Below are 26,991 nucleotides of genomic sequence, written 5' to 3'. Positions count from 1 at the left end.
ATTCAGTGAAGTATCAGGGGCTCGGCAAAGACCAGGGACTCATTTCTCTGCCCAGTCATCAACATCATCATCACTATTAGGAATTCAGGACAAACTTTACCCACTAAACCCGCGGAGGAAGACTCACTTAAAAAAAGAACAACTTCTGTTGAATTTGTGAGTCTTGTTATGTGGAGTGCTTCAGTGTTTGGTGAGGTGAAGTTCTGCACATGTGAGCTGGCAATTGGTTAATTAGATATTGTAACATTTTATTGCAGCATTAAGGTACTGAGTGTCGAGTGTAACAATTTTAGATCCATCAGATATATGGCATACGTGGGCTTTCCAACTGTGCACACATTTTCTAACATTTTGAAATAGGAAGCAGCCTAACATGAAGCATGAAATCTATTAGAAACATTTATGACAATGAAAATGTTTTTTACACTAATTTTTTTAAACTCTACTATTTGACTATAGTATAAATATGCTACAATTTTCAAATTGTTAAGATGATAAGCACCATACCCATTTTGTGAGAATAGTTAAGTGTAAATGTGATTACCTAGTGGTCTTGGAACTCCCAAGTTTCTGCCACTTCACAAAATTGTGTGCTTTATACTGAATTGATCTTCTGAATTACCACTGGCATCACATGTGGTTGTGGAGAGATTAATGCTACAATTCGAATTGTTACCGGGAACTGTCAATTAAGATAGCATGCGTCATCCCCACCACAATACACTTCTGATGCAATGGATTTTCTATGTTTAAGCAACTCAGCCAGCAGTCAATAATGTCCACCTGACCACGCTGGCACGATTACAGCAGCAAAGAAGTACTCTACAGAGCACTGCAATGTTTTTCATTGCTGAACAGCATGTGGAGGAAAAGTTATCTGGAGGAAACAGATAATCAACCTGCATTACATAACAGCACAGTAAACCAGCAGTAGAATTTATTTACGATCTAATTATTTTTTAAATAATACGTTTTTTTTTTAGAAACAATTTGTTAAAAATATTTAATTTTGAAATTCATGGTAGTGTATGCCTAGTAGCATTTTCTTCAATTTCTTTAATAACATATGCCTTTGTAACTAAAATCTTCTATAGTGATCATAATGCCCTTAAAGGGCAAGTGACCGGCTTTATTTCTAACTGCAATCCAGAAAATTGGGTTTTTAATTATGATGTTATTGCTGGGAGCTCAGCTTGTGAAAGCTGTGTTGTGTCACAGATTCGGTCACCATGGAAACTACCTCAACTGCTCCAGCCTGTAACACTGAGGTCAATCACCCCGAGCGGTCAAAAGAATGACAGGCGTCTTTTAATTTGTTAATGGTACCTCACTAGTTTTGCTCAGTGATAAATAACCATGGAGGTACTGCAGTAGATTACAGCATCAAATCAAAATTAGAATAAGACGTTTTAACGTTGTTTCCTGTCGTACTGTGAATTACGCAATCATTTCTGGTCTGTGAATGTCTCCAACTTGGGTCATCTTGGATCAGTTGGTGGCAATGGGAAGGTTGTGGGTTTAAATCCGACTCCAGGGTTCGAGTACGAAATTCTAAGCTGACCATCTTACTGCTGTATTCTTAAACGTGTCCTCCTTTAAATTAAATGTTAAACAGAGGAACTGTCAATCTGTTCAGGTGGATGTTAACGGTCTGATGGTACAATTGGAAAAAGAGCAGGAAGTCCTCTAGGTGCTATCACCAGCATTCTTCCAACACCACCAGAAATAGATTTATTGATCTTTTGTATCGGAGTAGCTCGAATTTTTGTGCATCAGGGAGGGGTTGTATTTCTGCATAGCCATATGAGACCTACTGCTTGATTTTGACATATGTATGGGGCCTCCAGCTGCAAATGTTCCTAAATCCTATTTAAAACAGAATTAATTTGTTCTTTTCCTTAGTTCCCCGTATTAAAGTTCAGGTTTTTAAGCACCCCTATTGTTTAGAAGACAACTGAACTACCTAATCTGGCATTAAACCATATAGAACAGGAAAGTGCCAGGTTTAATGCTTGATCTGTGTTCAAAAGGCTGATGCTTGCTGGGAGAGAGGAATCACAGTAATTGGCATTAGTGTTTTCTTGGTATAAGTAATAAAGCAGGATTTCAACTCGAGAGCTTTGTTACTGTAGGCCAGCAAAGCGTCAAAGCTGGGAAGATTTTGCTTGAGAAAGTTAAGGGACCTTGAAATTAAGACACCTGGGCTAACCTGAAGCAGAGGCTACAAAATGCTGAGGAGGTCAAAACAGATAACTGAAACTGCATTTTCACCTTTGGCGCCTCCAAAATGCAGTTTCATAGATCTGGAGCTTCATGAAATCCTTATGATGGATATATCTTGAACAGAATGTAGATTACTACTTGTGAAGATTTGCTTTTAGCTCAGTATTTTAGGTTTTACCTCAATCTCCGTCCTTAACAGAATTTCCTATCCCCAAAATTGTCAGCTATTAACCTCTTTTCATTAGAGAATCAGATCCTCAACTAAGTAACTACACCCAAGCTATGCAGAAGAAAACAGATGGTTAAATTTCAAGAAAGCTTGGCCTTACATGTCACATTTAGCAACATCACTGTTACACAAAGCCTACATACATCCAGCAATAGATTGTCGTAGCTCTGTTTGGCAGGGTGACTGCATAGAAAATCCATCCCTTGTTCCTGGACTCAGTATAGTCAAGAGTTATTAAGGCAGTCAGTCATTATGAATGGAATGGATGAGCATGGCCTATTCGATGACAGTGTCCATGTTTTCCAACACTGCAGAGATGTGGCTGAACTGCCAATCCACTGCAGGATTTTGGCTGTAACAACAGGAGGATAAGCTGTTAAAGCTGACGGCCAGAACAAGTGCAGTTGCACCTAAGCATTCTGAATCCATTCAAAAAGTAAAAACAATGAGGTTTCATATAGCACTTATCGAGCTTGTGGGAATCTTTCTCTAAGTAGGTCCCAACGTTAACAGCGTGAATGCCACTTGGGACCGAAGCATGAGGTATGGGCTGGAGGTTTCTGTACATCTTTGGCAGCACCATTCCTACATTTTCTTCTCCTGTGGGCAAAACCATCCAGCGACATGCCAGAACAGTTTCATCAACAAGAACGAGAAGCACCCAGTGCTCAGAGATTCTTTCTAGTGCAATTCTGCAGCTTGAATACAATCTCCATGCAGCCTCTCTACATTAAAAGCAATAATGAAACATAATAAACAGGATCTGATATGTGAGGTGAGCTCTATTCCCTTGCAGTAATAGTGTTCACTGATAGTAAGATAAAGTCCATACATCTCCTAATGAATTACAGTACTAATTGTCAATACTCTAAACTATTATCTTCAAAGGGTTTTGGAACTGAGCAGTTAAGATCATCAATCACATCCATATTTGGCAAAATATTAATGCAAAGCTTCAGGTTTTTTAATAACTGGTTGTTCTGGAGTGCTTCTTGCTCCCTGTCTTACAATTCCAGTACTTTATTTTCATACATTTGTCTCGGGCTGGAGCACTATCTGTCAATTTTCTATTTCAACTCAAAACCGCAATGAGACAAAGATAACTTAGAAAACTGAGAAAGGAATATAAATTCCTCAATGTCCCTCACATAAAGGCTGCGTGTCAGTGATATCCTTATCAAAAGATGAGCTTCACCTTTCCGAAGGATCGCATAATTTTTGTCCCCCTCCCCGCAAAAAAATTAAAAACAGTGGACTCTCCACTTTCTTATCCCATCAACAACAAAATGTGAAAACTCATAGATGTTACCATGAAAAATTATGAATTTCTCCTCTGATCAAAATGTTAACAAGGTAAGTGTCAGTGAGATGGATCACTGGCTGTCACTAAAGCCAAGAATATGAGAATACATTGATATTATTCATTATATTGCTTGGTCCCCAATGTTCTGTAATAACATTGGTGCCGTAAATGTAATAAATCACAGAGAAATAACAAGCCTTGTAACTGTTTTTGGAAAGGATAGGTTTACTTTCACATTACTGTCCTTAAGGTAGAAAACAATTGATAACAAACTCGTGAAAAATACTTTTTACTATTATTCCGTATTATCACAAGAGAAGATGAAAGGTTTCTTCAACTCATGAAGGCAAGGAATAGAAAAGAAAAGAATTGTGAGGAGTACAATCAATAGATGGAATAAAAGAAGAGACCAGGACACAAAAAGAGAATGAAATGGAAGAGTATGCTGAAGAGAAGGCATGAATAAGAAACTGCTTTACACTGGAATGAGTACAAAGAAATAGGCATGTTAATATGTAAAACATGCAAATACAAGCAATAAAAATATCATATTAGCAAAGGCGATCGATACTACCTGTTGATACTGGCCCTGCATTCCTAACAGGAAGCAGTGTTGAGGAAGTCCTGTAGCCCTACATCTGAACAGTGCCCCATTTGAACACAACAAATATGGGATTGGTGAATTTACTCTATAAAGTGTTCATTATCTTTAAATTACAGTAAAATCCAAATGGCCACAATCCTTGAATATTTTCACTTCTCTCATTTTCTTCCCAGGCTCCTCTTCAACTGGGAGGGGAGAGGTGAAGTTGTTCCCAATTTACCACATCAATGCCACTTATCTGGGCGGGGGATGGGCGGGGTGGGGGCTGATGGGCAGAAACTTATGAAGTGAGCCTTCTACCCTAGACACAGATATGTCATCCAGTAACCTGTCAGATAACTAAAAACATTCACCAGCCATTTTCCACCATCATCCGTCGACTTAACTCACTCAAGGCTCTGAAGCAACTATCTTAACTTCCCCGCAATCAGGGCAAAAGAGCAGTCCGTTTACTGTTATATCCTGTTCAGATTGCCGTATTGCTGCTGATTCCAGTCTCAACCTCGGTAGTAGCGCTATGTTGTAAACAAATCTGCAAAACTATCACTGGAGCTGTAGGAAACCATTTCAAGAGGCGGCCTAAGCAGTCAGCCTGCCTCTAAAGGCCACGAAGCAACACAGGTTTCACAATGCTAAGTTGTATAGCCTTTTTCCAGATATTAAAGCCCAGCTCCTGACGACACCAGAGACAAACTGAAAACAAAACCTGGTCACAGAATCCAAGGAACTTAGCTATGAGGGGTGATGTCTTACATTAAAACATGCCTGCAATAAGTTTTAAAAGATGAATTACTAAAGCTTACCATGCCCATCCAAACTGTAGTAATTCCTCTTTTAAAACTTATGATGAAACATTAGTCTTTTCTTTGTTGCCTCTGTCCCCAGTTTACTGTGAGCATCCAGACAAAAGATCAGATAAGTGGAATTACCGACTTTCACAGCTACAATATTTTTTTTTAAAGGAATTACTACAGTAATAAGAACACTGTCATGATCACAATCAGTAACTCAAGAGGTTCAATCTAGTTTTGCCACGGGGAGAATCCAAGTGTAATGGGTTTATATGGAGAATAATGGGTGGTGAAGAGGGAAAGGCCTGGTTCTAAAAGATTAGTTAATCTCACATATTTCATCATCATAGGCAGTCCCTTGGAATCAAGGAAGATTTGCTTCCACTCTTAAAATGAGTCCTTAGGTGGCTGAACAGTCCAATACGAGAGCCACAGTCCCTGTCACAGGTGGAACAGATAGTCGTTGAGGGTAAGGGAAGGTGGGACAGGTTGGCCGCACGCTCTTGATTTCTGCATTCTCTCGGCGATGAGACTCGAAATGCTCAGCGCCCTCCCAGATGCACTTCCTCCACTTAGGGCGGTCTTTGGCCAGGGACTCACAGGTGTCGGTGGGGATAGTGCACTTTATCAGGGAGGCTTTGAGGGTGTCCCTGTAACGTTTCCTCTGTCCATCTTTGGCTCGTTTGCCGTGAAGGAGTTCCAAGTAGAGCACTTGCTTTGGGAGTCTCGTGTCTGGCATGTGAACAATGTGAACTGCTCAGCGGAGCTGATCAAGTGTGGTCAGTGCTTCAATGCTGGAGATGTTGGCCTGGTCGAGGACGCTAATGTTGGTACATTATACAGTTGACAGTACAAGCCAGAAATTCCTGCATTTCTGCAAGTCGATTCACATGCCTTCTGCCATTCTCACTGAGTTTGTTTTGCAAGCATGTCTAGCTTATAAACCATGCACATGCACTTTGAACTGAAAAAGGCTTGCTTCAACTCATAGCACTTTTTTCTTCAGCAAAACCCACTTTCTGTAATGGTCACACGCTGGACAAATGACCACAGCACAATTTCCTTTTCTCTCCGTCAGTCCTGCTTTGTATCTGTTACTTCCGTAACTGTTACAGATTACTTCTGGCAACATAGATAGGTAATGTTACTTTTATAAAATAAGCTGAAAGCTGCATCAATCATTCTGAAAAGGTGAACTGCCTGTCGGTGGTCTGTTCAAAGCAGCTTCCAACTGTTGTATACACGCTACAGCTGCAGGATGTCTATTCTCTACACATGACCAAACAATATCATAGCTGAGAAAATGTTTCAAGTGGCAGAGACCAATAACCTGACAGGTAGTTCAGTTTAAAGACAGTGAATTTGTTTTTAACTGCCCCTCCCCTTGCCTGGTGGAAACCAAGCTGGGAGTTGGGGGCAGTTAAAATGGAGCGGCAGACCTGCCCACTCCTTTCCTGCCCCAATATGGCCAAATGCAATTTTAAATTGCAGGTGGCAAGGCCACCCGCCCAAGCCGGCGAGGTCCACTTTATATATACAGATCAAGCTCTGATGAAATCATCGGCACCCGATCTGCCATTTTAATCTGAGCGGGGGGAGCAGTGCTGATTTTCTCGCCAGGCAAAGCCTGCCGGGAATAGCAACCAGGACTAGCAGAGGCCCAGCAAAGTAAGTTTTTAAAAGTTTGTTTAGTTTCCTCATGGCCCAAAAGGAGCAGGAGTGGTCCTCCTTACCCCACAAGGCAACCCTGTCCCGGGCTTTCTCCTCCTCCCCTTGACCAGGCTTCCCCTCCTGGAGCAATTTGCCTGTCGCGGGGACCTTACCCCTGGGTCCCCGGCGGCATCCCTGTGCCGCCCAATTTTAATGGTCGGGTAGCCACTTCCTGGCAACTTCCCAGCCATTTTGGTCAAGAAGTTGGAAAGCAGCATGCTGATGAGGACCAACCGTTAAAATGGGCCAAGCCTGATTCCTGTCACTCCAGGATGAACACGGCACTTGTTTTGCAGGGTTCCCACCTGGGTGTTCAAACTGCATGTGCTATCCACAGTATTCCATCTCCAATTATTAGCTTTTGTATTTTCACATTTATTCCTGTTGATTAATTTCATTTTTTTTTTTACAAACAGTAAATCTTGACAACTTGATCGTGAAGTTTCATTGATATACCAATTTCGACAGTGCGAGGAAGCTAAATTAACGTGCGCAATTGTTTGACATGACAAGACTGCTGAAACAAGCTGGGTTAACACTTATCTGTGCAGCTGTCAGTTCAGCTCCTTCAAGATCAAAATCGCATCCAAGCCATTTTTTCCCAAAAATATCAGCAGCACTCTTGAAATATAAAAGGAGTATTTTGATAATAATCAGTGGCATAAGAAAACAGCACAAGCAGAAGCAACTGTAAGAAGTATAGATGTCTCATAAAATTAACATCAATCGAAAACAAAAAATTATTGATGTTTGCTGGGCTGCCAGAGATTTCTCATGGCCTTGTGCATACTTCAACTGCCTGTGGATTTGTTTCAAGTTTGTTGCAGTTCTTGGCCCATTTTTAGTTTGTCTCCAGTCTCACCAGGAATGGGGCCTCAATGCCTGGGTAAAGGCCATACAAGTCAGCAGTGTAAGCTAATTCTTGTAAGAATAAAAGTGCTTAGTAATGACAAAATTGATTCTGTGTTTGTATAAATGTTGAAAGTGTAGATTATATGGAAAGGCTGCAGTTTGAAGAAACAAATGGATACCTTCCCCAAGTTCATGCCTCCATGGCTTTGAAACTCACCAAACTAGAAAATATGTTAATTGGAAAGCCATTAACCTAATCAAGGTATGGCACCAGGTCCTCCAGACACATGTGTGAGCAAATAAGGAACTGTCCTGGAACCAAGACCCAATGCTGGGGCTTTCTGAGGAACAATGGACAATAAAAACCCAAGCACAGATTGCTTTTTCTCTCCTTCTCTCCTGAGCACACGGCAAACCGCCCGCTCAAGACCAGCCGAAACAGCAGGCCGTGTGCTCAGCCAGCCAGCCAGAGGAAAGTGACGTATACCTTTTTATAAATCATTATTGTAACATTGTATCTGTTGGAACTAAGTCGATCTGGGGGCTAGCTGACGACTGCTGATAGATTTGCATGTGTGTGTGTTTAATAAACTATTCCAAATTGTTTTAAAAGAATCAGTCTCTGTCAATTTGTCAATCTTTCAATTTATGCCAGAGATTTAGAAATCTTACAAATTGGGGGCTCGTCCAGGATCTGGCGAGACAGTTTTTGATTCTTTTGAACAATTGGAAATTTCAGGAGTTGAGATTCTAACCTATGTTGCGAAGTATAAACTATAAACGGTTAAACGGATCGGGAGAGTTGCGTCTTAAGGAGCGGTCATCTCGATAGTTGTAACTGTTTAAGTGGAGACCCACCAGTAGTTAAATTCAAAAGATACAGGATGAAGGGATCGGTCATGAACAGAAAGCCAACAAAAAGAAATGTTGAGATCGTTTATCAGGAGAAGTTATCCAAAACGGTATCCATAGCGGACATAGAAGAGTTACAGGCACGGGCACCGTACTTACGTAAGTGCCAACATGCGTCCTTTGGGGAGCTCGTGGCATTTATCTAGGAGAAAGTAGATCAGGGAGAGCTAAGGCCAAAACAGGCAAATGGTCTCTTGGTATTCAGCGCATTTTATTGTGCCCGGAGGGATGAGGAATTAATGAGACAGGACGCCAAATTGATCCAAGATTTTAAAGAACAAAGGGTAAAAGAGATATAGGATTTAAAAGAATTGCAAGTAAAAGAGATTCAACTAAAAGAAAAAGAGATTCAGGGTATAAAATAACAAAAGGACGAAGGCCTCCAACTTGTGAAGCAGTTAAAAGAGGGAGAAATACAGCATTTAAGACAAGAAATTGGTCAATTAAACCACAGTATTAGACAATTAGTAAGAGGGGTCGAACAGGCAGCTTCATTGCTACAACAACAAAGCCTCTCAAATTTAAATGCCACAGCAGCCGTCGTTGAAGCAAATGAAAACAAATTAGAGTAAAAAATATATAAATTGGAAAACGTGGGGCTCCAGCAAGAGATTGAAGAAGCTAGGGGAACATTAAGGGAAGTAATTAAGAAGCCACATAGGGAGGCAGATCACTCCCAGTGCCAACGAGAAATAGCGAGGCTAAAAAGTAAGCTGGTATCTGCAGTAACACGGGGAGCCATAACAGAGACAGCAGAAAGGGACAAGGGGGAGATAGATTGGGAAGAGGAAGGCAGTCAGTATAATCCCCAGGATGGTGGTGTAGGATGGGATACCTTGGAGACACAAAGCCAATCGTAGCCATAGTAACCACTTCTTTACGACGTAATACACACGGTCACATCACCAGTAACCATATTGACTCACGGCCCATATCTGGTGCTGATGTCACGGTGTGTAGCCACAAGTTGGGGCCCATTAATGATGGGAACGATCCACTGGAAGTTAATAGGAGGTGGGCAAATTTCAGGAGGGGTCACCCCGAGATTTAACACGGGTCCTCCTCTTGGCCTGTTCCACTTCCCAAAAAAATAATCTGCCTCCAGCCTGGCACAGCGGTCAATGCACTCATGACCGAGATCCTAAACCATTTAGCGATCCAAAACTTGAACTTAGTGGCTCTGCTTCATCAGACCAAGCAGTGCCCAGAAGAGACCTCTAGAGCCTTCAATAATCGCCTGTACGATATCTATCAGTGTACCCAAGAAGCAGGCACCCACAAATGCTACAGTAAGAAAGAATCAGGAGCAATTTAAATCGATGCTCCTGACCCAACTCCACTCTTTAGTTAAAACTACCCTGGGCATAGCCATGAGGCCCACCAATCAGTGGACAGATATAGAGACAAGCGCTCAAATAGCCTGGGAGATGGTAAAAGACCAGTTAAAGGTGAAGTCACCACCCACTGCAAATAAACCAGTGTTGATGCTGGAGGCATCCCGAAACTACCTCTTTAAGGGACAGTGCTTTAATTGTAAGAAGGTAGGCCACCTAGCAAAAGATTGCAGCAGACCCAGACCGGCACCGAACCATGATGCAACGCATAGATACCTCCCAAGGGACAAACCCAAACCCTCTGGAATGGAACAACAATTGGCTCAGTTAGTAACCCTTCTAAAGAAGGACGAATCCATACCCTCTGGGACAAATGAACAATTGGACCAGTTGATAACCCTCATACAAACCCAAATTGCCACGGGAGGATGCAAAATCATTTACCGGTGCACACAATCGCCAATGCACACTCATTAGAGAGACACATTCAAGGATCGACCCTATGACAGGGTTCGGCCCCCAGAGATTGGTTGGAAGTGGGGTTCCGACGTGATGGCAGCAGGAAACCAGTAGTCCCTGTTGTCTTAAAAGGGGGCAGGCAGCAGATTATGCTTATCCATATTGGCTCAGCCATTACCATCATCCACACCCCATACCCTGAATGCCATGCAGCGGCGGGCAAGGGTTGTATGACTCTTAAAGGGTTTAACGGTGATACAACCACCGCGTATACAGGGAAGGCCACCGAACTTCAGTTGGGAGGCCTCACCTGTAAGGTTCCAGTGCCGATGCTGATGACCACCCCCGACGAAAGGGGAATTGTAGGGGCTGATGTGTTGGATCAATATGGTGCGGTGATAGATTATAATCAGGACTGTGTTTGGATGGGATTGAGAGATAAGGCAGGAGTGATAGAAATTTCAGATGCTCACTCGGTTTTTGCTATTAAAAAGCCATCTGAGTATGACCCTCCGGGGAGCAAAAATGAAGCTGTGGCAAAACAAATTGAGGAACACCTAGTGGTGTTTGCTCCAAGCATGACTGTGAAAAAGTGGCAGGCGAAGAATCTGATACGTATGCTTATCACTATAATAAATCACACGTGGCCCATGCTGGAGCTGATCACCTTGTGACCTCTAGGTTTAATGTAAACTCCAAAAGTGAGCACTGCGGGGTAGCCTGCTTTATATAAGGAGGCAGTAATGTGTGCCTCCCGGGCTTTCCTCATCTGTTGACTATTACATGTAATTACATGGTACAATGCATGGTACAGAGCATGGCTGCAAATACATCACAGAATCTATTGAGGGACCTCCCACTCATTCACTAAACAGTACCCCATCCCAAGGGAGAGTCACCCTTACATCCGAGACACCATAAAATCCCTAGTCAAGCAGGGTGTTCTTCGGACAGGGACTTTCACGACCAATTCACCCGCATCGCCGGTTAAAAAGCCTGATAGCAGCTGGCGACTGACTATTGATTACAGAAAGTTAAATTCTGTAACACCAGCCTGCTCACCGGTAGTAAGAGACACACCCACCATATTATCTCAAATTCCTGCTGGTTCCAAGTACTTCTCGACCCTCGACATAAGAGGGAAGACCAATACAAATTTGGGTTCACATTTGAGGATCAGAGCTACCCCTGGACATGCCTGCCTCAGGGGTTCCACAATGCCCCCATGATATTCTACAAAAGAATGGCTGCAATTTTAAAAGACTTTTCCCGCCCTAACCTGCTTGCTGCAGTACGTAGGCGACCTACTGCTGGTAACCGACAGCATGGAGGAGCATCTGTCCCTTTTGCACGAACTTTTGACATTGTTGGCTCAGGCGAGACTAAAGGCGAATCCCCGTAAGGCACAATGAGTAAAAGAACGGGTCACCTTTCCAGGAGTGTCCATTTCTCCAGAGGGATCATCCCCCGACTCTCACAAGGTGGAGATAATACAGCGACTGCCATTACCCACTTCCAAAACAGCCCTACGATCATTCTTGGGTTTGGTGGGGTACCAAAAGAACTTTATCCCAGGCTTTGCAGAGTGTGCAAAGCCCCTGTATGATTTAATAAAACTGCAGGGTGATGACATACGACCGGCATGGACTGATGCCCAGTCCGTGGCTAAATTAAAAACTGCAGTGATACAGGCCGCATGTCTGATTCCTCCTGATCCCACGCAGCCCTTCCATTTGGATGTCAGGGCCACAGAGCATAGCCTCACTGCAGTTCTGTGGCAAACGTGAGCTGATCGATTACAGCCCATTGCATATGTGTCTCAAATCCTGCAGGAGGCAGAAAAGACATATACCACATGCGAGCGCCACCTACTGGCCGTCTTCTGCTCGGTACATCACTTTACCTTTATTACTGGGTTACAGGCTACAATCCTGCACAGCGGACACACACCTCTGAAACAACTGATGAAACCTGGAGATTAGCTAGTTTCCTCACAGCGTCTCAGCAAATGGACATTGGAATTTATGGAAAGAGACATTGATACCATTTCCAAACCCACCACATTGCTGCCACAATTTCTGATCTATGAGGGGTCCCGCATGAATGTCCATTACCTCTGATTAACTTTGAGACCCATCCTGTGCAGAAAGAGCCCATACAGGGTGCCCCAGATGACTGTATCGATGGGTCCTCATATCACATTGAAGGATCCCCTCACACCGGATATGCTGTGGTATTGCTAGAAAGAACCATCCAGCGAAGATCCAACAGACAGTCTTCACAATATGTAGAAATCACCGCACTTCTAACTGCTGTGAAGGAAACCTCAGATAGACCCGTGTATATTTGGTCCGATAGTGCCTATGCAAAAATACCATGCTCTCCCTGCCCCTATACCACAAAAATGACTATCATATGATAGATGGTAAGACCCTGGTCCATGGGCCCTGGTTATGCCTGCTCTGGTCATACCTTAAACAGCGATCCCAGCCCTGCTTCATAGGAAAGGTAGCAGCCCATAGAAAAGGGGGTCCACATAGTGAGGGAAATTCCAGAGCAGACAGATCAGCCAAGGATGCTGTGATTGATGGGGAGATAGTTGTTGAACCCTGCAATGCTGTTAGAAAGGCCTCCCCAACAGATCACCTAGATTTAAAATCCCTGCAGCAGCAATATTGGTCATATGCTGTTGTAAGCGCCTGGCACGAGGAAGGCAGACCCCTTCCTCAACCAACAGCCTGGGCTCCCAATACCATACTAGCCACTGCCCCTGACTCAGATGAGCAGTCGCTGATGTTCAAAAGAAAGCTTGTATTCACTGGAGTTCAGAAGAATAAGGGCGGGGCCTCATAGAAACGTTTAAAATTCTGACGAGTTTAGACAGGTTAGATGCAGGAAGAATGTTCCCAATGTTGGGGAAGTCCAGAACCAGGGGTCACAGTCTAAGGATAAGGGGGAAGCCATTTAGGACCGAGATGAGGAGAAACTTCTTCACCCAGAGTGTGGTGAAGCTGTGGAATTCTCTACCACAGAAAGTTGTTGAGGCCAATTCACTAAATATATTCAAAAAGGAGTTAGATATAGTCCTTACTACTCGGGGGATCAAGGGGTATGGCGAGAAAGCAGGAATGGGGTACTGAAGTTGCATGTTCAGCCATGAACTAATTGAATGGCGGTGCAGGCTAGAAGGGCCGAATGGCCTACTCCTGCACCTATTTTCTATGTTTCTCTGTTTCTATAAACGCCTGCCCGGTAGCATGTGGGTCAGGAACTGCTCTCCCTCTTTCACTGCCACCCCACAGCAGGGCACTATTCGGCGCTGGTAATCTTCTATAAGGTAGCATCCACAGCTTGGTGGCCTTCCATGAGGGAAATAATCAACGAGGGAAATAATCAACCAATACATGACACGATGCCTACCGTGCCTGCAACACGATCCTCCCGCATGCACTAACCGAGCCTTGCTTCAAAGTGCATCCCCACCTCAAGGGCCACGGACTCACCTCCAGATAGACTTCATTGGGCCATTTCCACAGGCGCAAGGCAATTTTCAGCATGCCCTAGTGGTGGTGGATCAATTCACTAAATGGATCGAAGCATTCTCCTGCCACTTCAACAATGCAATCACAGCAGACAAAACACTATTGAATCATGTGTTTTGTAGGTGGGGAGTACCAGTACAAGTGGACAGCGATCAAGGTTCACACTTCACCGATAAAATGTTTACCTACCTGCAGGAAATGTTGGGGATAAAACATAAATTACATATTGCTCTCCACCCCCAGTCGTCCGGAATGGTCAAAAGGGGGAACAAGACCCTCAAGATAATGTTAAAAGAATTGTGCGCGGACCACCCCACTCAATGGGCTTACATGCTGCCAATGTGCTAATGGCAATGAGGTCCACACCTCATAGAACAACAGGGGTCTCCCCATATCACGCCATGATGGGGAGGCTCATGAGAACACCAGGCTAGCTAACACTAACAGGGATGAGTCCCCTGACAATGAAAACATGTAGTTCCAAGTGGCTGGAATAAGTGGTAGATCACACCGATCAGATCAATCGATTTGTGGCCACCAAATTTGGAAAGTCAAAAAGACAAATTAAAAGGTACTTTGACAAGAAAGTACTTCCCTTTGAATATGAGGTGGGAGACGCAGTAATGATTCCAAATTATGGGAAAAAGAAGCTGCCTTTGAGCCCAGGTGGTAGGGATCGCATAAGATTATAACCTGATTGATTCAGTTACCGGGGGAAAAGGGCATTAAGGAAAAAGGGCATTAAGTACAAGAAGTGGTTTCACATTAACCGGTTAAAAACTGCCAAAGAGTAAATACTGCACTGATCTTGTTTCTCACAGACCATGTTACGGATCCTCACGATTGTCAGGACGATACTGGTCACGACTGAAGCTGAGGGAAGATAGAGAAGCGTGAGCTGCAGCAAGACTCACGAACATCTTCAATCATCACTGTGCTTTGAGCAATGGAGGTGCACTGAAGATACGGGAAGGGGAGAGTCTCCGCTGGAGATGTTATTGTACTATAGTAAATCCCCTACGTGTGGCATACACTTTACAAGGTGGGGACCAAGTCAGGCCATCCACTTTTCTCTCTCTCTCTCTAAGTTTAAAACCCATTATACAGCGGTCATCCACCTCACAGAAACATAAACAGCAGAACTATCAGAACCCCCTCAATGTTTATGATATGTGAGCCTTGAGGAGATAAACCATATGAGGAGTCAATAAGGATTTTTCCCCCTCAAGGTGGGAGTTTGTAAGAATAAAAGTGCTTAGTAATGACAAAATTGATTCTAGGTATGTATAAATGTTGAAAGTGTAGATTATATGGAAAGGCTGCAGTTTGAAGAGACAAAATGGATACCTACCCAAGTTCATGTCTCCATGGCTTTGAAACTCACCAAACTAGAAAAGATGTTAATTGGAAAGCCATTAACCTAATCAAGGTATGGCACCAGGTCCTCCAGACAGACGCATGTGTGAGGAGAGCCAATAAGGAACTGCCCTGAAACCAAGACCCAATGCTGGGGCTTTCTGAGGATCAATGGACTTAAGGGATATAAAAACCCAAGCTCAGATTGCTTTTTCTCTCCTTCTCTCCTGAGCACATGGCAAATCGCCCGCTCAAGACCAGCTGAAACAGCAGGCTGTGTGCTCAGCCAGCCAGCCAGAGGAAAGTGACGTATACCTTTTTATAAATCATTATTGTAACATTGTATCTGTTGTAACTAAGTTGATCCGGAGGCTAGCTGACGACTGCTGATAGATGTGCATGTGTGTGTGTTTAATAAACTATTCCAAATTGTTTTAATGCCAGAGATTTAGAAATTTTACATTCTACATTTGAACTATGTTCCAGATGAGATCATCTTCTGATGGAGAGTTCCATAGCTAAGAAAAGCTATTGGAAGCTGGTATGGATATACACAAAATGTTCAATCGCAGCTTTTGCATTCTTGGGATAGACATTGGTGATCGGTTAAGTTTTGGCAGCTCTTGTAATGCTCTCCTGACTATATTTATTAAGATCAATGAACGATCCTCATGCAATTAGCTAGTTTTTTGGGTGGAGGGAGGAGGTTGCATATTAAATTGTCTGTATAGCAATGTACAGAACATCAGCAACATAACAGGGGAATTGGAGGCAGTAATTAGAAGCAAGGAAACAGATGTAATCGGGATATCGGAAAACATGTCTGCAGACAGGGCAGGATTGGCAGTAAATATTGGAGGCTATAATGTATTTAGAAAAGATAAGGAAGATGGGATGCTGAGATCGTTGTGTTAATCAGAATTTACAATGACAGTCGCAAGAAAGGGCATAAGTAACAAAGTGATAGGAACATAATCTTATCAATTGAACATGAATGCCAGAGGATTGGTGGACAGTAAATGTAATTCCTATCTTCAAAGAGGGAGGTAGAACTAATCTACCTTGACAACACAAACAGTATGAAAGATACTAGAATCTTTGCTAAAAGTTGAGTGAGATAACAAAAAATCTAGAGGTGAAAAATATAACAACAAGTAGTAGTCAACATGGATTTCTAAAAGGAAAGTCATGTTTAACCAACCTCATTAAATTCTTTGAAAAAGTAACAGGAAGAGTAGATAAGGACAATACAATGAATTTGGTATACATCGATCTTTAAAGGCCTTCAAGAAGGTGCCACATAAGTGACTCATGTCAAAGATCAGGGCATGTGGAGTCAGGGGCCAGATAGCAGAAAAGATTGAAAGATGGCTACAAAACAGAAAACAAAGGTTACGAGTGAAGGGAAGTGTGTTGGACTGGCAGAAAGTGGGAAGTGGAGTCTGTGCTGAGGCCATTGTTGTTTACCACATACATAAATGATTTGAACTCAGAAATCAGAGGTATGGTGCCAACATTTGCAGATGATAATAATTAAGAATGTGATGACTTCACCAAAATACAGGAAAACGTAAACAGGTAGAGAAATGGCAAATTAAATTCAACATAGTGAAGTGTGCGGCAATTCATTTTGGTGAGAAGAATTAGGAGCACTTCTGTACTGTGGATTCTATTTAATTCTATGCAGAAAACTCTAATTTTAAACCAGGAGCTGGCATAACCAGCTAGTTTAATTTGCAACCTTTCCACTAGATGTTCCGGAAGGGCATCTAGCTTCTCTGTATGGTATTGAGCCCAGCAGCAAGAGATGGGGGCTAAAAATGTGATTGCATAGCATCCGTTGTTTGGGCGCTAGGCATGCTGTTTTGGGTCACACTCTTCTGGTGCGGACTGCACTGGACGCATCTTGGTGAGGACGTTAGCGTCGGCACTCAGAACGTGCACTGTAAGTATGTAGAGTAGGCAGATTAGGATGTTAATCAGCATGTAACGCTGATTTGATGCCCGTGCTGCAATCATCCTCAATGCTAGAAGTAACGCCCTATGTTAACTTCACACAGCTGCATTCAGCAGCTGCAAGAACCCCCGACCAGTAATATTTAAAAGGATCATCAACCACTCTCAGATGAGTTGCTGATTAATCTACTGGCACTGTGTAAATTGGTAGAAGAGTTCGGAGCTTTCCAGAGTTGACGAGGTGACAAGGAGTGGGGCTGCAAGTAAAAAAGGCCTTAGTTCTGACTTCAACGGTTCTGGTCAGTTCACTTGCTCCCAGTCATGGGTGCTCTAGTTGTCATCCTCCTTGGCCTGCAGCATGACAGGGAGATGGAGTAGAGGCAGCGAAGAAGAGGACAAGCTGCTCACAGAGGGAGGAGGAGCAGGTGGAGAAGGGCTCTCAGCAGGAGGCCTTACTCACTTAGGGCCCAAGTTTCGGGTGGAGTTGCTCCTAGTTTTTTGGAGCAACTAGTTTAGTTTGGAGTATGTAAGAAATTGCAATTCTCGGATATTAGTTTGCTCCAGTTCTAGTGAGTTAGTTTAGGTTGGCTTTAGGTAAGGTATTTGTTTTTCAAAAGGGGGTGTGTCCAGCCACTCAGGCCTGTTTTGCAAGTTTCGGCAGTGAAAACTTACTACAAACTAACTTAGAATGGAGTAAGTGTCCACTTTTCTAAATTCTGAAAAACCTTACCTAGAGTTAAGTTTAGTGCAGGCACAGCCAGAGACGGCGGGTGGGAAGCATTAAACACAAAGGACACATCAACATCACAACAGGGGGAGGTAAGGGAAGTTACCGGATTTTCCATAAACACCTTCACAACATTAAAGAAGCAAAGTACATTTTTGGTCTCCTAACTTGAGGAGGGACATTCTTGCTATTGAGGGAGTGCAGCGAAGATTCACCAGACTGATTCCCGGGATGGTGGGACTGACCTATCAAGAAAGACTGGATCAACTGGGCTTGTATTCACTGGAGTTCAGAAGAATGAGAGGGGACCTCATAGAAACGTTTAAAATTCTGACGGGTTTCGACAGGTTAGATGCAGGAAGAATGTTCCCGATGTTGGGGAAGTCCAGAACCAGGGGTCACAATCTAAGGATAAGGGGTAAGCCATTTAGGACCGAGATGAGGAGAAACTTCTTCACCCAGAGAGTGGTGAACCTGTGGAATTCTCTACCACAGAAAGTAGTTGAGGCCAATTCACTAAATATATTCAAAAGGGAGTTAGATGAAGTCCTTACTACTCGGGGGATCAAGGGGTATGGCGAGAAAGCAGGAAGGGGGTACTGAAGTTTCATGTTCAGCCATGAACTCATTGAATGGCGGTGCAGGCTAGAAGGGCTGAATGGCCTGCTCCTGCACCTATTTTCTATGTTTCTATGTAAAGCACTAAGCACTAAACAAAGCAGTACATTTAAAGCACCAAGCACTAAATGAAGCACAAAAAGTAATAAGCAATTAATTAATAAAAAATAGAAGGAACCCTGCACCTAAAGCACCAAGACCAAAGTAATAAGCAACAATCAATAAAAAATAGAAGTCCTACCTTTATGCGAAGGGAAGGTGTCTCTGTCAGTGTCTCTCTCTCTCTCTCTATCTGACAGTGAGGAGTGGGGGGGAGGGGCGGGGGGGGGGGGCGGTGTGTGTGTGATGTGTGTTTGTGTGTGTGTGTGGTGGTGGGGTGTGGGGGTGTGTGTGTATGGGAGGGAGGTGTGTGGGGGTGTGGGAGGGGGTGTGTGTGTGAGGGGGTGGGTGTGTGGGGGTGTGTGAGGGGGTATGTGAGGGGGTGTGTGAGGGTGTGTGTTTGGGAGGGTGGGGGTGTGTGGGGGTGTGTGGGGGGGTGGGAGGGGGTGTGTGTGGGGGATGGGAGGGGGTGTGTGTGTGGGTGGGTGCGAGGGTGTGTGTGTGGGGGTGTGGGAGGGGGGGGATGTGTGTGGAGGGGGGTGTGTGTGGAAGAGGTGTGTGGAGGGTGTGTGTGTGGGTGGGTGCGAGGGTGTGTGTGTGGGGGTGTGGGAGGGGGTGGGTGTGTGGGGGTGTGTGGGGGTGTGGGAGGGGGTGGGTGTGTGGGGGTGTGTGGGGGTGTGGGAGGGGGTGGCTGTGTGTAGGGGCTGTGTGGAGGGGGGGGATGTGTGTGGAGGGGGGTGTGTGTGGAAGAGGTGTGTGGAGGGGGTGTGTGGAGGGGGTGTGTGTGGAGAGGTGTGTGTGTGTGGAGGGAGGGGGTGTGTGTGGAGGGGGGGTGTGGAGGGGGGGGAGGCTGGAAGGAGACACACCCCTGCTCTCTCCTCCGGCTCTTCGATCATTTCGAGTGCCCCCCAACCCATGCTCCTCCATTCCTTGCCACACTACCCCCTCCATCCCTGTTGCCACGCTCCCCCCTCCATCCCTGTTGCCACACTCCCCCCCCACCCCTTCCCCATCCCGGTATCCACACTCCCCCCTCCATCCCATGCCAGGCTCCCCCACCCACCCCCCCGGTACCCACGCTCCCCCGAGCCATTGCGGCGCGCAAACTCCAACGCGCCTGTGCAACGCTGCCGACACTGACAAGAAGGCATGATCCCTAGCCCCGCCCCCCTGCAGGCTGCGATCGGCTTGCTCCGCCCCAGGGAGACTACGCTGCGCGACGCCACGTCACGCCACAGTCCAGGCGGACCGGAGAATTGCTGCAGAATATTCCGGCACCTTCGAGCCCAGGCAGGTCACGTAAGTCTCAGAGGTGCGCTGTTTTCACCAGATGCTGAAACTTGGGCCCTTAGGGTCTTCCGACAGCAATTCTGACTTCAACCTAAGCCAAGAGCAATATATAAGAGCAATTATGAATGAGGTGCTCACAGAACTCTGACACCAGTGGCTGTGGAGGTTATCGTGGCCCTGAATTTCTTTGCGTCGGTTCCTTCCACATGGGAGCAGGCGATATCTGTAACATTTCCCAGTTTGCCATCCACTGCTGCATAAAAGAAGTGACAGACGCTCTTTATGCCAGGAGAGGGGACTTCATTTTCTTCTCTCTGACCAGAGAGAAGCTGTTGGAGCATGCACATGGCTTTGCCAGGATAGCAGGTTTCCCCATGGTCCAGGATGCCATTGACGATATGTGTCTGGTTGAGATGTACCGCAACCATAAAGGTTATCACTTGCTGAATGTGCAGTTGGTGTGCAACCATGCTCAGCTAGTGATGCTGATGGTTGAATATGGCATTTGAAGATTAATTCAGTGACCTTGATCACTCTTATGAAGTCATTAAACTTCTTCCTGCACTGCATCCACGTCTTCGGGGCTACACTGCTGGCATTCACCACAGTGGCTATCTGCTCCCACTGCAATTTGCTCTATTGGCTGGAGGGTCTCCTGCCCCGTGTGAGGAAAGAGAACCTCCTATTGACCTCCTGTACCAAGGTCTCCAGTGTTGAATCATAGAACCTTGGTGCACACTCTCTCCGCTTCTGTGCCATCATTAATTGTTCTTTTTCCACTGTCTTCCCCAGCAAGTTCAATGAATGCACCTCCTCTTTAAGAGGTGCAGGCTGCCTTTAAGAAGTGGAGGCTAGCTTTAATTAGCCTTGCACAAACTTAGGCCCCTGCTGAGTGTTCAGCCACTCAGCAGTGCATTCAGCGCAGGGTTAAACGCCACAATCATGGAAATGATCAGGCTGCACGAAGTTTGTGTGCTGCCTGCAGTCCTCCGAACAGGTGCGGGTTGATCCCCACGCCTGCTTTCGGGGGCAAACCAATTTGTAGGCCAGGGTTACTCTGTTGTCTGCCTAATTCGGCTACCATTTGGCATTCATATGCAAGCAGTATGTTTTACAGGACACTAGATTTCAAATTGCAAAATCACAGATTAAATAAAAATATTCTAAAACAATCAACAGAAGGGGACAGAAAAATATGTCGAAGCTTACCATATTAATTGCAGCCATCTGATTATTTTTAAATAGCAGCTTATGCCTGTATCTTCAATCTAAAAACACTGCACATTACAATTCGAGATTGAAGCCAAAGCACTGGTTACAATGAGAATACATGTTAATAAATTACTTACAAACATAAATTAGTGAAGTGATCAAAAGTCAGTCAAGTGTTACTTACGAGTTGAAATGGATCTTTTTTGAAAGGTGATTAAGATTAGTTAAATTATGCTCAGAGTACGTACATACATTTTTATGCTACAGAGGTTTCTAATGAGGAACGGAATGTAATCATGAGTCTAATTAAAAAGTATCACTTTAGAATATGATCTCAAACAGAAATGGAATAGCTAACTCACAGGGGTTTTGTATTGTATGTGCAAATACTTGTAATGTAATTTGTCTTTTACGTCGATATTCAGTTCTTGCTGGTCTACAACATGCATCACTACTATTTCCAGATGGAGTCAGGTGAGCTGCAAAATAGCATTTATAAACATTCTATACATTGTCCGATAAGAAAATTTATCTGTATTAACCCTATCAAATCTCTTTATAATTTTAAACACCTCGATTAGATTACCCCTCAACCTTCTAAACTTGAATACAAACAAAATTTATGCAACCTGTCTGCGTAATTTAAACCTTGGTATTATTCGGGCAAACAGTGTTAGCTGTGGCTCAGTGGGTTGCACATTTGCCTTCAAGTCAGAAGGTTGTGGGTTCAAGTCCCACTCCAGAAACTTGAGCACATAAATCTAGACTGATACTCCAGTGCAGTGCTGAGAGAGTGCTGCATTGTCGGAGGTGCCTTCTTTCGGATGAGACGTTAATCGAGGCCCCGTCTGCCCTCTCAGGTGGATGTAAAAGATCACATGGCCCTATTTCGAAGAAGAGCAGGGGAGTTATCCAGGATGTCCTGGTCAATATTTATGCCTCAATCAACATAACAAAAACAGATTATCTGGTCATTATCACATTGTTGTTTGTGGGAGTTTGCTGTGCGCAAGTTGGCTGCTGCGATTCCCACATTACAAAAGTACTTCATTGGCTATAAAGCGTTTTGAGACATCCAGTGGTCATGAAAGGCGCTATATAAATGCGTCTTTCTTTCTTTAAGAAGGCAAACCAATTGCATAATGGTCTGGATTTTGCAACAGAAATAATGGTGATGCTATTAGTGCTCATCGTTATTATGGAGTAAATCAGACAGCTCCTTCTGGTGACCACACATGCATAGTTAAACACGGAAATCAGGAAGTTGCTGTCCGAGTTGCCCTGCTCCTCTAGAAGCTTCGCTACACTGATATCTCGCCCAGCAACTCGGCATTGAAACACATGGAATGCATGAAGTTGCGGTACTTACCTACAAGATACTCACTAAACTCACCAGTAAAGGTTCGGGCTTGTCCATTCAAGTGTATGTGGATTTTTAACACTGTCATAAGTCTTACTTACTGCCAAACAATCCCTTTGGCACTGAAAATTAACTTTTATGAGTGTGGAGTCCCATTCATTTAGATTTTGGAGTTTTAAAAAAGGAAAAGAAATTAAATAGTTTTTAAAACTTTTTCTTTCTGTCTCTTTTATAAGAACATAAGAAATAGAAACAGGAGTAGGCCATAAGGCCCCTCTTACCTGGTCCGCCATTCAATAAGATCATGGCTGATCTGATCATGGTCTCAGCTCCAGTTCCCTGCCCGCTCCCCATAACTCCTTATCCCCTTGTCGTTTCAGAAACTGTCTATTTCTGTCTTAAGTTTATTCAATGTCCCAGCTTCCACAGCTCTCTGAGGCAGCGAATTCCACAGATTTACAACCCTCTGAGAGAAGAAATTTCTCCTCATCTCTGTTTTAAATGGGCGGCCCCTTATTCTAAGATCGTGCCTTTAGTTCAAGTCTCCCTCATCAGTGGAAACATCCTCTCTGCATCCACCTTGTCAAGCCCCTCATAATCTTATACGTTTCTATAAGATCACCTCTCATTCTTCTGAATTCCAATGAGTAGAGGCCCAACCTACTCAACCTTTCCTCATAAGTCAACCCCCTCATCCCCAGAATCAACCTAGTGAACCTTCTCTGAATTGCCTCCAAAGCAAGTATATCCTTTCGTAAATATGGAAACCAAAACTGCACGCAGTATTCCAGGTGTGGCCTCACCAATTCCTCATATAGCCGTAGTAAGACTTCCCTGTTTTAATACTCCATCCCCTTTGCAATAAAGGCCAAGATCACTGATCACTTGCTGTACCTGCATACTATCCTTTTGTGTTTCATGCACAAGTACCCCAAGCTCCCGCTGTACTGCGGCACTTTGCAATCTTTCTCCATTTAAATAATAACTTGCTCTTTGATTTTTTCTGCCAAAGTGCATGACCTCACACTTTTCAACATTATACTCCATCTGCCAAATTTTTGCCCACTTGTTTAGCCTGTCTATGCCCTTTTGCAGATTTTTTGTGTCCTCCTCACACATTGCTTTTCCTCCCATCTTTGTATCGCCAGCAAACTTGGCCACGTTACACTCAGTCCCTTCTTCCAAGTCGTTAATATAGAATGGAAATAGTTGGGGTCCCAGCACTGATCCCTGCGGCACCCCACTAGTTACTGACTGCCAACCAAAGAATGAACCATTTATCCTGACTCTCAGTTCTCTGTTAGTTAGCCAATCCTCTATCCATGCTAATATATTACCCCCAACTCCGTGAACTTTTCTCTTGTGCAGTAGCCTTTTATGTGGCACCTTGTCAAATGCCTTCTGGAAATCCAAATACACCACATCTATTGGTTCCCCTTTATCCACCCTGTCCCTTACATCCTCAAAGAACTCCAGGAAATTTGTCAAACAGGACTTCCCCTTCATAAATCCATGCTGACTCTGCCTGACCGAGTTTTGCTTTTCCAAATGTCCTGCTACTGCTTCTTTAATAATGGACTCTAACATTTGCCCAACCACAGATGTTAGGCTAACTGGTCTATAGTTTCCTGCTTTTTGTCGGCCTCCTTTTTTAAATAGGGGCGTTACATTTGCAGTTTTCCAATCTGCTGGGACCTCCCCAGAATCCAGGGAATTTTGGTAAATTACAACCAATGCATCCACTATCCATGCTGCTACTTTTCTTAAGATCCTCGGATGCAAGCCATCAGGTCCAGGGGAGTTATCTGCCTTTAGTCCCATTATCTTACTGAGTACCACCTCCTTAGTGATTTTGATTGTGTTAAGTTCCTCCCCCGCTATAGCCCCTAGACTATCCACTGTCGGAATATTGTTAGTGTCCTCTACCGTAAAGACTGATACAAAATATTTGTTCAGAGTTTCTGCCATCTCCATGTTCCCCATTACTAATTCCCCAGTCTCGTCCTCTAAGGGACCAACATTTACTTTAGCCACTCTTTTCCTTTTTACATACCGATAGAAACTCTTGCTATCTGTTTTTATATTTTGTGCGAGTTTACTTTCATAGTCTATCTTCCCTTTCTGAATCATTTTTTTTCGTCGTTCTTTGCTGGCTTTTAAAAGCTTCCCAGTCTTCTGTCCTCCCACTAGTTTTGGCCACTTTGTATGCCCTTGTTTATAATTGGACACCGTCATTTATTTCTTTAGTTAGCCACGGATGGCTGTCTTTTCTCTTACACCCTTTCCTCCTCACTGGAATATATTTTTCTTGAGAGTTGTGAAATATCTCCTTAAATGTACACCACTGTTCATCAACCGTCCTATACTTCAATCTATTTTCCCAGTCCACTTGACCCAACTCTGCCCTCATACCTTCATAGTCTCCTTTATTTAAGCTTAGCACGCTGGTTAGAGATCCAACTTTCTCACCCTCCATCTGAATTTGAAATTCAATCATGCTATGATCACTCATTCCGATGGGATCCTTTACTAGGAGGTTGTTTATTATTCCTGTCTCATTACACAGCACCAGATCTAAGATAGCCTGCTCCCTGGTTGGCTCCGTTACGTACTGCACAAGGTACCCGTCCCTATGAACTCCTCCTCAAAGCTACCCTGACCAATTTGATTTGTCCAATCAATGTGGAGGTTAAAATCACCCATGATTATTGCTGTTCCCTTTTTACAAGCCCCCACTATTTCCTGGTTTATGCTCCGACCAACAGAGTTGCTACAGTTAGGGGGCCTATAGACTACACCCACCAATGACTTTTTCCCCTTATTGTTCCTTATCTCCACGCAAACTGTTTCAACACCCTTATCATTTAAGCCAATATCGTTTCTTACTATTGCAGTGATTCCATCCTTTACCCCACCTCCTTTTCCTTTCTGTCTGTCCTTCCAGATTGTCAAGTACCCCTGAATATTTAATTCCCAGTCCTGGTCATCTTGCAACCACATCTCTGGAATGGCTATCAGATCATACCCATTTATCTCAATTTGTGCTGTCAACTCATCTATCTTGTTACAAATGCTATGTGCATTTAGACAAAGTGCCTTTGGAGTCTAGGGAAATCAAGAGCTATGAAGATCGGGATGGAAAGTGGATTTTGAGGTCAGTAATCAGCCATGATCTTATTGAATGGCAGAGCAGGCTTGAGGGGCCTACTCCTGCTCCTATTTCTGATGTTCTTGCGTAGACTATGACGCAGTGAAGCATAGTACATAGCAACATTATAGCAGCACACAGCAAGTGTTACATAGACATAGAAACATAGAAAATAGGTGCAGGAGTAGGCCATTCGGCCCTTCTAGCCTGCACCGCCATTCAATGAGTTCATGGCTGAACATGCAACCTCAGTACCCCATTCCTGCTTTCTCGCCATACCCCTTGATCCCCCTAGTAGTAAGGGCTATATCTAACTCCTTTTTGAATATATTTATTGAATTGAATATATTTAGTGAATATATTTAGTGTTGGGGTGGTGGGGGGAGTGGGGGTTGGAGGTGAGAGACAGATAGACTACAAGAACAGTGCTGGTACTTGGAGATGCTATAGTGAGGAGTATAGATTTTTTTCTTTTGCAATTGTGACTGAGATCCTGAATGGTATGTTCTCTTCCTGGTACCAAGGTGAAGGGCATTACAGAATGGATGGAAAAACATTTGGGAAAGGGAGAACAGCCAAAAATCATGGTTTACGTTGAAATCAATGATGTAGATAGAAGTACATTTGAGGACTTGCAGGGTGAGTTTAAGGAATTAAGGACGAGGTTAAAACGCAAGACCAAAATAAAATTACATCGGAGCAAATTTTTCAGGGTGTCATTGGGCGTGTTTGGTGGCGGGTCAGGTGGGAAAAAAGTTTTTTCTGATAGCAGGTGGGGAATCTGCCATGCTACTTTGCGACATGTCGGGACTGTCAGCGCTGAACAGACCCGACACGGAGCGGCGGGGGAGGCGGGTTAGGTCATTAAACAGTACATTAAATAGTATTTTGAGCTGATCTGACCATTTTACGAGGTCGCCCACAGGGTCTACGCTGTTCGGAGATCACGTCATGTAAGGACGTCGTGAGTTGTGTTACTGTGAAATAATTTATTTACTTTATAGCTGCAAATGTGTTGTAAAAGCTCCCATCACACAGCTGTTCACGTTCCAAGCTCAGAAGCTGTCGCTTACTGCATTTGAAAGATAGATTGAGCTTTATGCAGGTTGCAAGTGTTTGGAGTAAACCCTCTATCCAGTTTCATCTTATTGGGATAACCTTTCTCACCATTGATAGATCGCTTCTGTCATCTCAAGTTCACCTGCCAACAATTACATCAGCATCAGCACCCTTGAAACTATCCCACCTTGGTCCTCAGAATCCTAC

At 44.0% G+C, this 26,991-nt stretch overlaps 1 protein-coding gene across 11 annotated transcripts in view; it reads right to left on the bottom strand.

Moving 5' to 3' along the window:
- LOC139276702 (bis(5'-adenosyl)-triphosphatase-like) overlaps window positions 1–26,991 on the bottom strand; it is a 1,572,769-nt gene that overhangs the window by 254,413 nt on the left and 1,291,365 nt on the right. The window lies entirely within an intron of this gene.

The sequence above is a fragment of the Pristiophorus japonicus genome, chromosome 12 (genome assembly GCF_044704955.1).
Source record: "Pristiophorus japonicus isolate sPriJap1 chromosome 12, sPriJap1.hap1, whole genome shotgun sequence".
NCBI lineage: Eukaryota > Metazoa > Chordata > Chondrichthyes > Pristiophoridae > Pristiophorus > Pristiophorus japonicus.
The sequence above is the reverse complement of the archived record's forward strand: the minus strand, read 5'-3'. Positions and strand labels throughout refer to the sequence as shown.